Source organism: Glandiceps talaboti, chromosome 11, assembly GCF_964340395.1.
Source record: "Glandiceps talaboti chromosome 11, keGlaTala1.1, whole genome shotgun sequence".
Classification (NCBI taxonomy): Eukaryota; Metazoa; Hemichordata; class Enteropneusta; family Spengelidae; genus Glandiceps; species Glandiceps talaboti.
In genome coordinates, this window is record NC_135559.1 from 787,526 (window position 1) to 800,000 (window position 12,475).

Sequence of the window (12,475 nt, forward strand, 5' to 3'; positions counted from 1 at the left end):
CTCACTGACATCCTTTCTAAATATAGAAGTAAACATATCCTGTATTTCCACATTCAACTATTGACAGCCGCTATGAAACAGGAATAACGAAGTGTGTTTTGACTGATTTTAAATTCATGTGGTTCGAATAACAATGATTCGTTTCCTTGGTAATAATCTAACAACTTTCTTTTTTATTTACACATTTTTTCCCATCGTCATCTTTGGCCAATACTCTCCTTTTGTCAGTATATTAGACAGTGTCACTCACAATTATATTTTCAAACGAAGGTTACGCCTTGGATAGTCGTTCTTATTCTTGGGAAATACCATTCAGTAAAATAAAATTTGAATGAGAGTTTTGAAAAAAAAATGACCAAAGATACTTTGGCAAGAAAGGTTACATGGAAATAGAAATACAATCTCACCATTTTACCTTTTTGAATGTAAAAAAGTTTCGGTTTGACGGCTTAAAACTATTGACCTTTGACATATACGAAACACATAATTCTTTATAGACCTAATACAATTATCACCTTTCCTTGGCGTGTGTAGACTGGTTGCAATTGGACAATTACGACGAGCGTCATATTTACTAACCATAGCCAGTGCAATTTCCTTATCTCTGAGTGGCCGACTTTATAATGATTTCACGTCCAGGTTTAGCTGCCTTACTAAAGTATTTTACAAGTGAAGGCTTTTTGAAAAGTACTTCATTTCACTTTATTTGCTCAAGGTCGTAAAACAATCCATTTTTACAGTTAAAATAGTTATGATCTATTGTTGACCTGCGAAATGTCAAGACTATTGCAGGAGTGACCACGTTCTTCAAGCGGCAACTACCCCTTTCTAATATTCATTCGCCCATTTTGCGTCATGGATATCATTATTTCTATATCAACACGTGAGCGTATAGCAACACTGTACACTACAGAAATACTTCAATCACAGAGGGAAATTAAACTTGACATGTGTTTCCATCAGTGTTGGATTATCGGATATAGCAATGTTACCAATGTGTTTGTAGAGAAGATTCCGGTTTTGGTTTTCACACGCCTAATATCGATACTTTTGCGTCATTGCTGCCTTCGTGGGAAAACCAAGTTCATAATGTACTTGGCAGAATTTCATAGTGTTACAGAAACTATAAAGTCTTCTAACTATAAATACCAAACTGCAGCTTCATGATATTCCAAAGTAATCTTGGAAATTGTTCTGGACAGGGTGTCCGTTTCGGTCACTGAGATGCTCCTATTAAGGAATTGTCTCGTGGAATATACGTAAAGTATGCCCGACTAAAAGGTAATTCAACAATAGGTTTTACTTGTTGTTTTCCGATTTTTTCAGTGTAAAGTTTTATCATTCAATTTATGGCGCGATTTTAATCATCGGGTTGGTGGGATTTTGAAAACAATTTAATATCTTGCCTTGTGTTTCACCAAAATCGTAAATTAAATGAAAACCATTAACTTTGCATGTAGACTCTCCGTGCAACTGTTAAAGTAGATTTAAAACATTCCTCGCTTTATTTTACACATATTTATCTTACCAGTAATACAGATATTTTAACATTTAAAGCACCATGGCAACAATTTTAGTCTCATATTATAAAAGATTGTATATTTGTGTGTATGTCTTTCATCAACATTTTGTAAAATATGTCATTTGTCCACTCGTTACTCTACTGTTTCTTCACCAAAGTAGACTTCATTTATCTCATTTCAAGAGATTTAATTATAATTCCAAAATGATTCATTCATTCAATCAACCGACTATTGACTATTTTAGGTGTTACATTCAGCCTCACATCATGTTCTTTTGATGATCTAGGTACCGATTCACCATGCTATACTGTAAAAAGTCTAATATTCCGCTGTGCAAACTACATGTATTCCTTTTCTCTACCCATTGACTGGTGTCTTTAAAAACACTTTTAAAACTGGACACTGTGATAGACAAACTTATCAATCGCTATACCAATTGTTAAGAAATGCATTGAGTGTGTTTTGCAATGGAGTAAAAATCAAAGAAAACATTTTAGATCATGGACTCATATTATATCTACTGTAACTACCCTGTTCTTGACCACAATTGATATCAATCTTGTTTGCTACTATGACGGTTGCTAAATATATGTGACAAAAGGACCGAATGACTCATTGTAACTATGGCGTTGTTAGAATCATCCGTGGAGGACATTGGCACTGTAAACTTTGACACGTATGTGAGCACGTGACAAAATTAAGTCAGTGTTTAATATATACTGGGTTTTTTCCGCCTGTTACAAACAGCCCCTACCAACTACTTCGTTAAATGCTGTCTCTTTTTGTTACAAATCTAGTCAGTTTTATCTATTATGCCTTGAAAACATATCTTAGTCTTCTTTCTTTTTATTAGTGAACGGCGCTCCCCTCTTTTATTTATCTGCTGCACTGTCTGTCTGTCTGTCTGTCTGTCTGTCTGTCTGTCTGTCTGTCTGTCTGTCTGTCTGTCTGTCTGTCTGTCTGTCTGTCTGCATATCACTGTTTGTTTGTTTGTTTGTTTATGTTCCTGCTCACTAATATTCGTTTATCCATTTAAACAATAAACAAATATTTGCAGCGTTAATTATGCCACCTTAATGTTTGTTGCTAGGAATGTACAAGAGGTGGAAATGTTTTTTTTTTTAAAAAGGACAATGCAAACAGGAAATTAAAATCTACGACAATTTTATTGAAATGAAATTAACATGTTGACAATGTAAGGTATACATGATCTATTCTTGCATGTGTTGTTAATTAACAAAGGTCAAAATCTAATTCATTCTTGGTTTATTCTTTCTCAAAATACAAGTAAAATTGAATTAAGACATAACAAATTTCAAAATTCATCCGTGATATAAAAGATGTCAAGTCAACATGGATTATGTCCATAGATAGCAATGTGATATTTAACAATACGTCATGTTTTATATTGAACAATAATGACAATAGGCGTTCTTATAATATATGTACTAATTAAGAATTGCTTTCCTTAGATATTATTCAAATTGTTAAACTTCTTCAATTTGATTATGTGTCCAACAACTCGCCAGCGTCTCTGAAGTAGAAATAAGGAGACAATATCAATAGATGGCTAACATAGAGTGACGTTTATTGTTAGTATGTCCTCACTGGCATCACCATTCAATCTGTGTCTGATGTACGTTAGGAAGCCCTAACTCCCCAAATTCTCAAAATGTAAAGTATTATGACTGCACTCACAGGTAAAACTAAACATATAGACACATGGAATATTGCAAATAATTAAATCCCCATTTGATATAGTGCGACGTAGTAATCATTTCAAAAGGGGCGTTCTATTCGTACATCTCGGGTACATCACGGTCTGTGATTGTGTATAAAAACAACGATATGGTTAAAAGGTAAGATAGCATCTCCCAAACGCTATGAAATTAACACCAGTCCTTCACTACATAATATTCTTTTGAATGCTAGTGAAATTGTTTTCTGTATGCAAAATTTGGTGATGACGTCATCATTTAAGTATCAAAAATTGCACGTTTTGGAACTATCAAAACCGGGAGGACAAAGACTCCAGAAATCGCCGAATTGAGACATTATACATTATTTTCGATTGTTATGTTACAATATCTAGGTAGAAAGAAATTTCTAAATTAATCATTTTCGTTGTATGACTAATTATCTTTATTGTTTACCTATATTTGCATAACAATGGTAACTTCAACATCAAATAACACGAAGTGTCACTGGTCGCTTTTCACTGTGAGAAAGCCAAAGCACTAGATAATGCAACGACTTGTATTTATTGTTGTATTTTTTGGTATTTTTTAATGAATGACTTAGATATTACAAACCACTAGTGTATATCAGCTCTGCCTTAAAGTCCACACAGTATAGTAATACTGTCCCTGTTTTTTGTGGCTGTGACATTCTTTAAGAATGTAAATCATATTGTATCTGTGTGTATGCCGGTTGGTTGTATACTACCTAATATTGTGGTCATCAGTACATATGCCTTCCGCGGAGAAGTAATCGTGCTTTGGTATGTATAACTCGCTAAGGTTACATTGAGGTCAATTGATATCTGCAGTATTGACAATTAGAGTAAACAGTAAAGAAATGATGATTTATGACATGGACAATATGGCAATCAGTATGGATGTGTATTTATGAATATTCTTTTTTACACGTTCAGTGACCGGTCATCTTTGGCCAATCCAACCAATGGCTTTCATTTCATACATATCTTCCAAACCTTCCATATTATAATGATTTATCTCAGATGGATGGAAAGTATCTAAAAATCGTTCCAACATATGCAGACTGACCAAGTCATGCAATGCCAAGTCCAGTAGTATCAACCCTAAACGAATTACAGCATTTACTGACAAACTAATTATTGGTTTTTAATGCATGTGTGATTCTATGATCATATTGAAATGCTAAGGAATCATAAATCTGATCTCTTATTTTATAAGCGCAATATCGAGTTTTATAAAATGATAATATTATAAAATCATGAGAATAATAGCCCTAAACCTGAACTGCGTCTCGAAAAACGAAAGCTGAATTGGTGATATGTAATTCACACCTCAGACTAGCGTCATATCTAAATATAAAAGGGGAATTTACCCGAAATAAATCATTAGCGACTGTACACTTTTCAAATGGTATTATGTTTCCGATTTCAAACCAAAGAATACCATCTATGTTTTTCTTTAAACACGCCAGTTCATTTTATATGAATTTAAAATCTTACAAACATTGACAGTGAACCAATAAAGGAATCAATTATGTGATTTTGAGTTAACAGTAGTCGTACAACACACAGTGTGAACAATTGCTTTCTCTTTTAAATAAAACGAAAGTATGAAATTCGTATGATATCAGATATCATAAACTTGATGTGTCCAGGGTTCAGCTATTTTCAGCTTAGATACACGATTTAAACTAACAAAACATATGTTATACTCTGAATAAAATAAGCACTGTAAATAAGTTTTAAGACGGTTCTGTCCAGTACTCATTTATTTAGCGCTTGTGTATTTATTGTTGACATTTATAAATGCAGGTGATGTTAAGGTCATGTGTATTTACCCAGCTATCTTTGCCGAGGGCTTATGTTATCTGTATGTATGTCTCTCTTACTATAATGATACATGCATAACATTCACGAGTGATCAGACGAAAGTAGCACATCGTTAGAATATTCACAAAGTCGATGCAATATCTTTTATGTGAAACAAAAATATTTGAATCCATTAGAAAACAAGGACATCTGATATGCTCTTTAATATCACCATAAATGAAACAATAGAACCACTTTGTGTGATTTACTTAACAATTTCTTTATTTAACAAAATAATTAATAATCTCTACCACATGTCAGGAATTGAAGGAAATAAAAATACAGTATAAAAACTTTTGAAAATAGTAAAATAATAATAATACAGTATAAAACGCTCAAAATACAATTTGACAAGGTGATTACATTTAATATATCACTCTAGCCAGTTAACTGTTCATGTTGATTAATGGCGTAGTCATCACAGCATTGTATTCTACCACGACTCTGGTTATATTAGTTCCATAGTTTGATAGATGCGTCATTTATCAGAGCGAACAACAGTTTGTATGTTTATCGTCCTGCAAAGGTTCCCGAATCACCACTACTTAATCGTAAAAATACACCCTCCATGTTTCATCAAATCACTTGTCTCCCTTGAGAGCCATCAACACCTGTGAGGAAAATGAGGACACATTGAAATCTTGTTAGAACACAGAGTGATATACGTTGAAACAGACGTGTGGTTCTCAGCATGATGCTACTCACCCTACCAAGTTACAAGTATGAAAGTTCGCATAAAATATTAATGTCTAAGTGATTCTACTACATTGCTGTCCAACTGACAAAAACATGGGAAATTATGGTCAAAGACAACAATTGTTTTTTTTTTTACAAAACCTATTATTTTTTCACATCATAGACCTGAAATGTTATGTATATATAATAATTGATGCTGTTTTCAAAACGAAGAGGTTGATGCAAACATTTTAAAAGACTAATAGCTCGAGGCAAATCAACAGTCAGCAATTTGTAGTCAAAGTTGCCAACGGCATGGTGACTATTCAGGTGACACTATTCATTAACTGTTACAGAAATTTGTATTAATATTTGATAAACGGGTACAATCCAAAATAAAGGTATTTAATTACATGCTGTTATGGGGTATAAACAGTATTACTTGGTTTAGATGAATGATATCGCTAGCCAAAAGTACATTATGTTATCTGTAAAATTTTCACAAATACAAAAACACATCAAATAATATCTTCAAAAGACATAAGAATTATGTTTTAATATGAAAGTATATCGAAAGGTACAGTTTGCTTACCATAAACAAACAGTTCATACACATACACAGTAACCATATTAGCGGCCACGACTGTAATGTCGGATTTTTTGACACATGCCACATAGAGAGGCATTGTACCAACCAATGTACTTTCTGAAATAAAAAAAAATAAACGTTCTATTAGATACAATGTAGCTTGCATATTGAAATATGTTTTAAGACGTGAAGTCATTCCTTGTAAATGACATTAAACTATTAACTTGGACTATTCAATGATTTCGTTGTAAGAAAAAAAAGGGTGGACACTGTTTTATGCAAGATTGACGGAATAAAATCTCACCTGGAACGATCCCAACAGCTCTCTGTCCAATAGTAAAGTCGGACTGTCTTTTCATAATCGTGCTCTCCAGGCTCGTATAGGCTATGACTTCCATATCCCGTCTTTTTACAGACACATACGTCTTGGACATCTACTTTTGACATGTTATCGTTTTTGAGAAAATTTACAATAAATCAGTAACAATCCTTTCCAACAAATCGCCTCTATGACAGGCTACTGCTCTGTTCTCATATTTAAATACTTTCTGTCATCTAAATTTAGAACATGGACACATTTTGACATTCCAAATTGATGATATAAGGCATTCCCCTTATTGTATCAACGAATTGATTTCTGTGTAGAAAAGCTATTGTGCAACTTCAAAAATTACTAAAATAGTCATTGCCTCGTAGGGACCTTTAAGCATTTGAAAATAACACATAGTCAGACTTTCTGGTGTTTTGGGGGTTAAACGTGTGTTTTAAATAAGACATTGTTCAGTTAAATGGGGTTTTCCACTTCCTGTTCCGAGTCACTAAACTTTTCATAGGCTGTCCTGAGCAATGATTTCTTGACAGTACCGTGAGTATTAACGTGTGACATTCGAATATTTATTTTCCGTGAACCAAACTACCGAATAGCGAGTGTCCTCATTGATTTTTCAACAACATTAATTTAGAGATATTACTCTGTCTGTCTGTCTGTCTGTCTGTCTGTCTGTCTGTCTGTCTGTCTGTCTGTCTGTCTGTCTGTCTGTCTGTCTGTCTGTCTGTCTGTCTGTCTGTCTGTCTGTCTGTCTGTCTTTGTCTGTCTGTCTGTCTGTCTGTCTGTCTGTCTGTCTGTCTGTCTGTCTGCTTGCCTTCCTGCCTGCTTGCATGAGTGTGTATGTATGTATGTATGTATGTATGTATGTATGTATGTATGTATATATGTATGTATGTATGTATGTATGTATGTATGTATGTATGTATGTATGTATGTATGTATGTATGTATGTATGTATGTATGTATGTGTTGCAACAATAGTTATGCAAAGAAAAAGTCATTGGCTTCCAGGTCATGTTAAGATATTGGCGAGATACAAATTTCTTATTTGGATAGAAATGACCTTTTAATGCGTACCTCTTGTCAGGCTTGAATTGTGATCACACAGATGTCACAAAAGCAGTTAATTTGGCAAAGATAACTTATGGCTATGTAATTTAATTGATAGGATATGGTAGTCATGTGTTACGAATAAATGGCCAAAGATTACTGTTATTTTGATGTGATAGGCTGACGGTTTGTCCAATCAGATATAATAAGAGTTGTTTATTATAATGACATGCGAATAGACAGTTATATCAGAAAGTAAATACATAACCCAGCCCATTGGGCTTATTTGTCACTGTGAAATTGAATAACTAATCTAAAGAAACAAAAAAATACATGATGGGAAACTCTCTAGTCGATGTAATATGGCAATAAGTTGTCCAGTTGGCCAAAGATGACTTCAGGATATCTATTTCATTTAATATAGCAGCCCTTTCTCCCATTGGCCAATATTTATCACAAGCAGTCCCGTTCTTAAAATATGGTGGTTATTTATACAAGCAGCTAAATATGACAGCAACCTATTCTTTCTGTGTTATATAACAGAAATTTGTCCAATTGGTAAAAGGCGACTCAAGGTTGTCTTTTTTATTTGTCTCAATTCGCACAAACAACAGTATAGTATGACAAGCTGTCATATCGAAGTAATGTGGAAGCAAGTTGTTAAATTGGCCAAAGATGGCTTAAATTGGCCAAAGATGACTTAAAGCTATCATTTGTCAAAGCACCAAGGATTATCATAAAATATCATGTTCGTGTAGTACAGATTCTGTAGATGGCTGCAAGCTGTCAAGTCATTTGAGAATGACAACGATTTATCTGATTGGCCAATGATTATAGCAAACAGTCATGTACTTGAAGTAATGAATTTATTATCCAGCCATTGATACATGATGACACGTTACTGTGTTGATGAAATATGGTAGCTAGTTGTCAGATTGGCCAAAGGTACGGTACAGTGTCATAGTTATAGATTGACTATTTAATTTGCCTTTTTGATTTGACTGATTGGCCAAAGTTGGCGGCGAGCTATTTTGTTTATACGATATGGTTGATTTTTAGATTGACAAAACATGACTGTTGGCTGTGTTGTTGCTGTTGTATGTAAGCCATTTATCATATTGGCATGATGATTGATAGGTCATGAAGTACTTTTTGGTGTATTTTGGCAACCCTTTTGTCAAATGACCATTAGTCCCTCTAATGTATGCCAAATGGATGTAATTTATATGATTGGCCAAGGGTAAAAACACGCAGATATACACAAATAGCAAACAATGTATGTGTATATGGCATGATTGTCACAGAATGAACATTCTACTAAAGGTTACTCACATCCAATACTCTTCTCATAGCAACACAAATAAATTACATCCCATTATAATTAAACTTTTATTGAAATTTCCAAAAATTTAACATAACAGATAGCTGTCTTTTCAAAATCTTAATCTGGATTTCGATTTTGAAGATCTCTCATGTTGTATCTTGTACACTAGTGTATGTTCACCATTCTACATAGTTGAATGTGACTGGGTAATTCTTCGCATACATTATAAAGAAAATACATAGGTCGCCGGCCAACCTAATTGGCCCTATTGTCGTTGATTTACAACTTGTTAAAATAGAGGTTGCTGAACTAAAATATTCATGTAGCCTCTTTAAACATTTTGGTTTGGCGTGTAACGTCATCGACCATTGTAATATTGTATACAGGTTTATATACCGCAATATTCCCTGCATTAAACTGTCCCCTGTTTTGGCAGTTACGCTCATTAAAAGTTCAAGAACTTGATACCATAATAAAAATGTCCTCAGTCGAACTCAGTCGCTATGTTCGTTATTCTTCGTCGTAGACTCAATCCGTATTGGTGATATATTCCATCATAGTCAGTCACTGTAAGTAATTTCAGTGTACACATTTCATCTAATGAAAAACAGAGATAAGAAGATGATGTTTCATTACATCTATAGAAGTTGATTGCAAATAGATGTAGTATAAGGTTCCCACATGTTTTCTCATGACCTTTGACTTCAGTAACTCAAATAAACTTTTTTTAAGATGGATCATTCGGGGGGAAAAATAGATGTATAAATATAGTATCACAATTTCCACATTTAACAAATCTAGCATCATTTCAAATCACAAGAATGTGACACGGGTAGTCAGAGAATATTGAATGCAATGACTTGCTAAATTTCATTGTACTATGTCATAACAGGAAAGTTCTTATGATAATGATATAAAATTGAAAACATGTTTTATACTTACAATTATGCGCGCGTATACCCTCCCTTCATGCCATTACTATAATGTCGAACGTTGTCGCATTCACTACACATTTTTGCTGTAAACCAACCAATCCATATCCTTTAAATAACAAATAACAAACAAAACAAACAAATGAATATGCCGTTTGACACGAATATGACGTTGAGCTGAAAAAATACAATCTAAAATACACAGTATACATGTAGTAGTAAGGAGGATCAAGAAATTAAGAAAATCTCGTACCTACCTGTAGTAAGGTTTTAGATTCTTGTAGGCCTGTATGAAGTAACGAGAATCTCTTTGTTTGTACTCCTTCTCACCGGGTTCATAAAGGCGAGATCCTACAGGCCCGCGTGTTTTACATTCACAAACCTCATGAACGTCTACCGCTGGCATGGTAATATACATTGTGCTTTACCTTTCAAATGATTGTAATACCTTTCTTAGTCATACTTATACATGTATATATACGGTGGGTGAAATTTGTTCTCTAAATTTAGTAACTGAACTAATACCCAATCTGTTGTTGACACGTGTACGAAAGCAATTGCTTACTGTGTTTACATTTGAAATGGGTGGAGTTTAGTCTTTGTTACTGCCATTACGATTTGAATAGATAGGATTGGCTCATATATAGTGTATTCAGGCAAATAAATCAGTGTGATATATATCAAGCTGTGAGTAATTGTCCTTCGCCGAACAATGTTATGCTGGTCGAATTTGGTGTCGGCAGTAAGACAGTCGTGTGGTGCATATCTCCTACTTTGTTAGTAACTGGTATCTCAACATTTGAATAAACTAACTATTACTGTAAGTACAACTCATTCCCCGAGCTGACGTTCCAGACCAAATAGCAAAGTTTTACTCTAGTAAAGCCGACAGTACGATCATTTCCAATTTCAATGCCAAGCACATTTAAAAAAGCTGTCCAAACAAATATACTAGGAATGTACCATTCGAATGATGAAATAAGTATTACCAGACCATGACAAATTGGTGAAATCTGACACCATTTGAAAATTGAGATGTTACATTTAATTCACAGGACCATTTCTCGTCATCCTTGGCCAATTTATTGAAACAAACAAACAAACAAACAAACAAACAAACAAACACAAACATACATGCATACATACATACATACATACATACATACATACATACATACATACATACATACATACATACATGCATGCATGCATGCATGCATGCATGCATGCATGCATGCATGCATGCATACATACATACATACATACATACATACATACATACATACATACATACATACATACATACATACACCTACACGCACGAACGCACGCGCACGCATTTTGGGTGGGTGGGGTGGAAAGTGTAAACTATTCACCTTATTGGTCAAAATTGCCGATTTATTATCAAGTATATTAAAGAAAACTAAGCAAGTTGGAGAAATGGTCAAAGATGACGGCTGGCTACCATTCCAGTGTCGTAAATCATTTCAGTTATTCTATTTGCCAAAGATGGTGCTAACCTGTGCCAACCATCAGAATGAACAGAGATGTTACCCTTCTGCTTGTAAAGTCGTCATATTACCAAGGAGACATTGTATCTACCAAAGTATTTCCCATTAAATACTATAACTAATGATCAAATTTGCCAAACAAGAAATATTGTAATCTTTCCAAGGTAGATGTTTGAGAATTTGAGTAGTAGTGTCATCACTTGTCACTTAGATATACAGCTGCATCTTCAAAAACCTTTGAAAATTGCAGGACTACTGCACTGGGCAATTTCACCAATCCACAAATGAAACAGACACAAAGAAAAATAACACTTGACATTTTTGCTAGGTTCGATCAAACAAGTTGTAAGTCTTTTATTAACAAAATAGATGACTTTTATAAGTTATGGAAATCTCAAAATACGTGACTTTTGAAAAATGAAACTCAATGCGAATCTTGGACATCTTGAATAAATCAACTTTTCTTTATGAGATCACAACACTGTAGTCACTATTTGCTTTTAGTACCATTCCTCATCAGAACTCACTGTAGTCACTATTTGCTTTTACTACCATTCCTCATCAGAATTCATGTTAGAGACCAAAATCTAATTGAAATATGAAAAAGGAGAAAAGATTTAGATAGGATACATCGTTGGTGATGTGGCAAGCCAGAAATTCCTTATCAAATTATTATCAATTTGTACAACCGTTGTATCAAACGCGTAATGTAGCCGATTTGAAGGTCTTTCAGTCCATACTATACAGAGTGATAATATATAACACATTTATACCCATTTTTCTACATTTGTAAAACACCTATGTATACGTAATGCGTGTGCTTATTGTCTATGGTCACTTTCAAAACACATCAGAAGAATGTCTACTAGTCGCTTTATGACTGAAAAAGGCGGGTAAATAACACGGAATGTTGGCTTGTGTATTGTGATGTGTGGCATTTCTACATAAATGTGACGC

The 12,475-nt window shown here is 34.1% G+C and overlaps 4 long non-coding RNA genes across 7 annotated transcripts in view; 1 reads left to right on the forward strand and 3 right to left on the reverse strand.

Moving 5' to 3' along the window:
• Positions 1-12,475, forward strand: part of LOC144441965 (uncharacterized) — a 36,778-nt gene that overhangs the window by 14,974 nt on the left and 9,329 nt on the right. The window lies entirely within an intron of this gene.
• Positions 5,361-6,897, reverse strand: LOC144442650 (uncharacterized). Of its 2 annotated transcripts, none has more exons than XR_013481647.1 (3): positions 6,678-6,897; positions 6,366-6,490; positions 5,361-5,720 (listed from the first exon to the last, which is right to left on the reverse strand). It is a non-coding gene; the product is annotated as an uncharacterized LOC144442650 (long non-coding RNA). The 2 variants fall into 2 exon arrangements; XR_013481648.1 differs by having other exon boundaries at positions 6,377-6,490; positions 6,678-6,896.
• Positions 9,141-10,466, reverse strand: LOC144442485 (uncharacterized). The gene is made up of 3 exons (XR_013481639.1): positions 10,265-10,466; positions 10,018-10,116; positions 9,141-9,672 (listed from the first exon to the last, which is right to left on the reverse strand). It is a non-coding gene; the product is annotated as an uncharacterized LOC144442485 (long non-coding RNA).
• Positions 11,853-12,475, reverse strand: part of LOC144441966 (uncharacterized) — a 2,421-nt gene continuing 1,798 nt past the window's right edge. For all 3 annotated transcript variants that reach the window (XR_013481601.1, XR_013481602.1, XR_013481600.1), the window contains one exon: positions 11,853-12,105. This is a non-coding gene — a long non-coding RNA (uncharacterized LOC144441966). The remainder of the gene's footprint in view (positions 12,106-12,475) is intronic.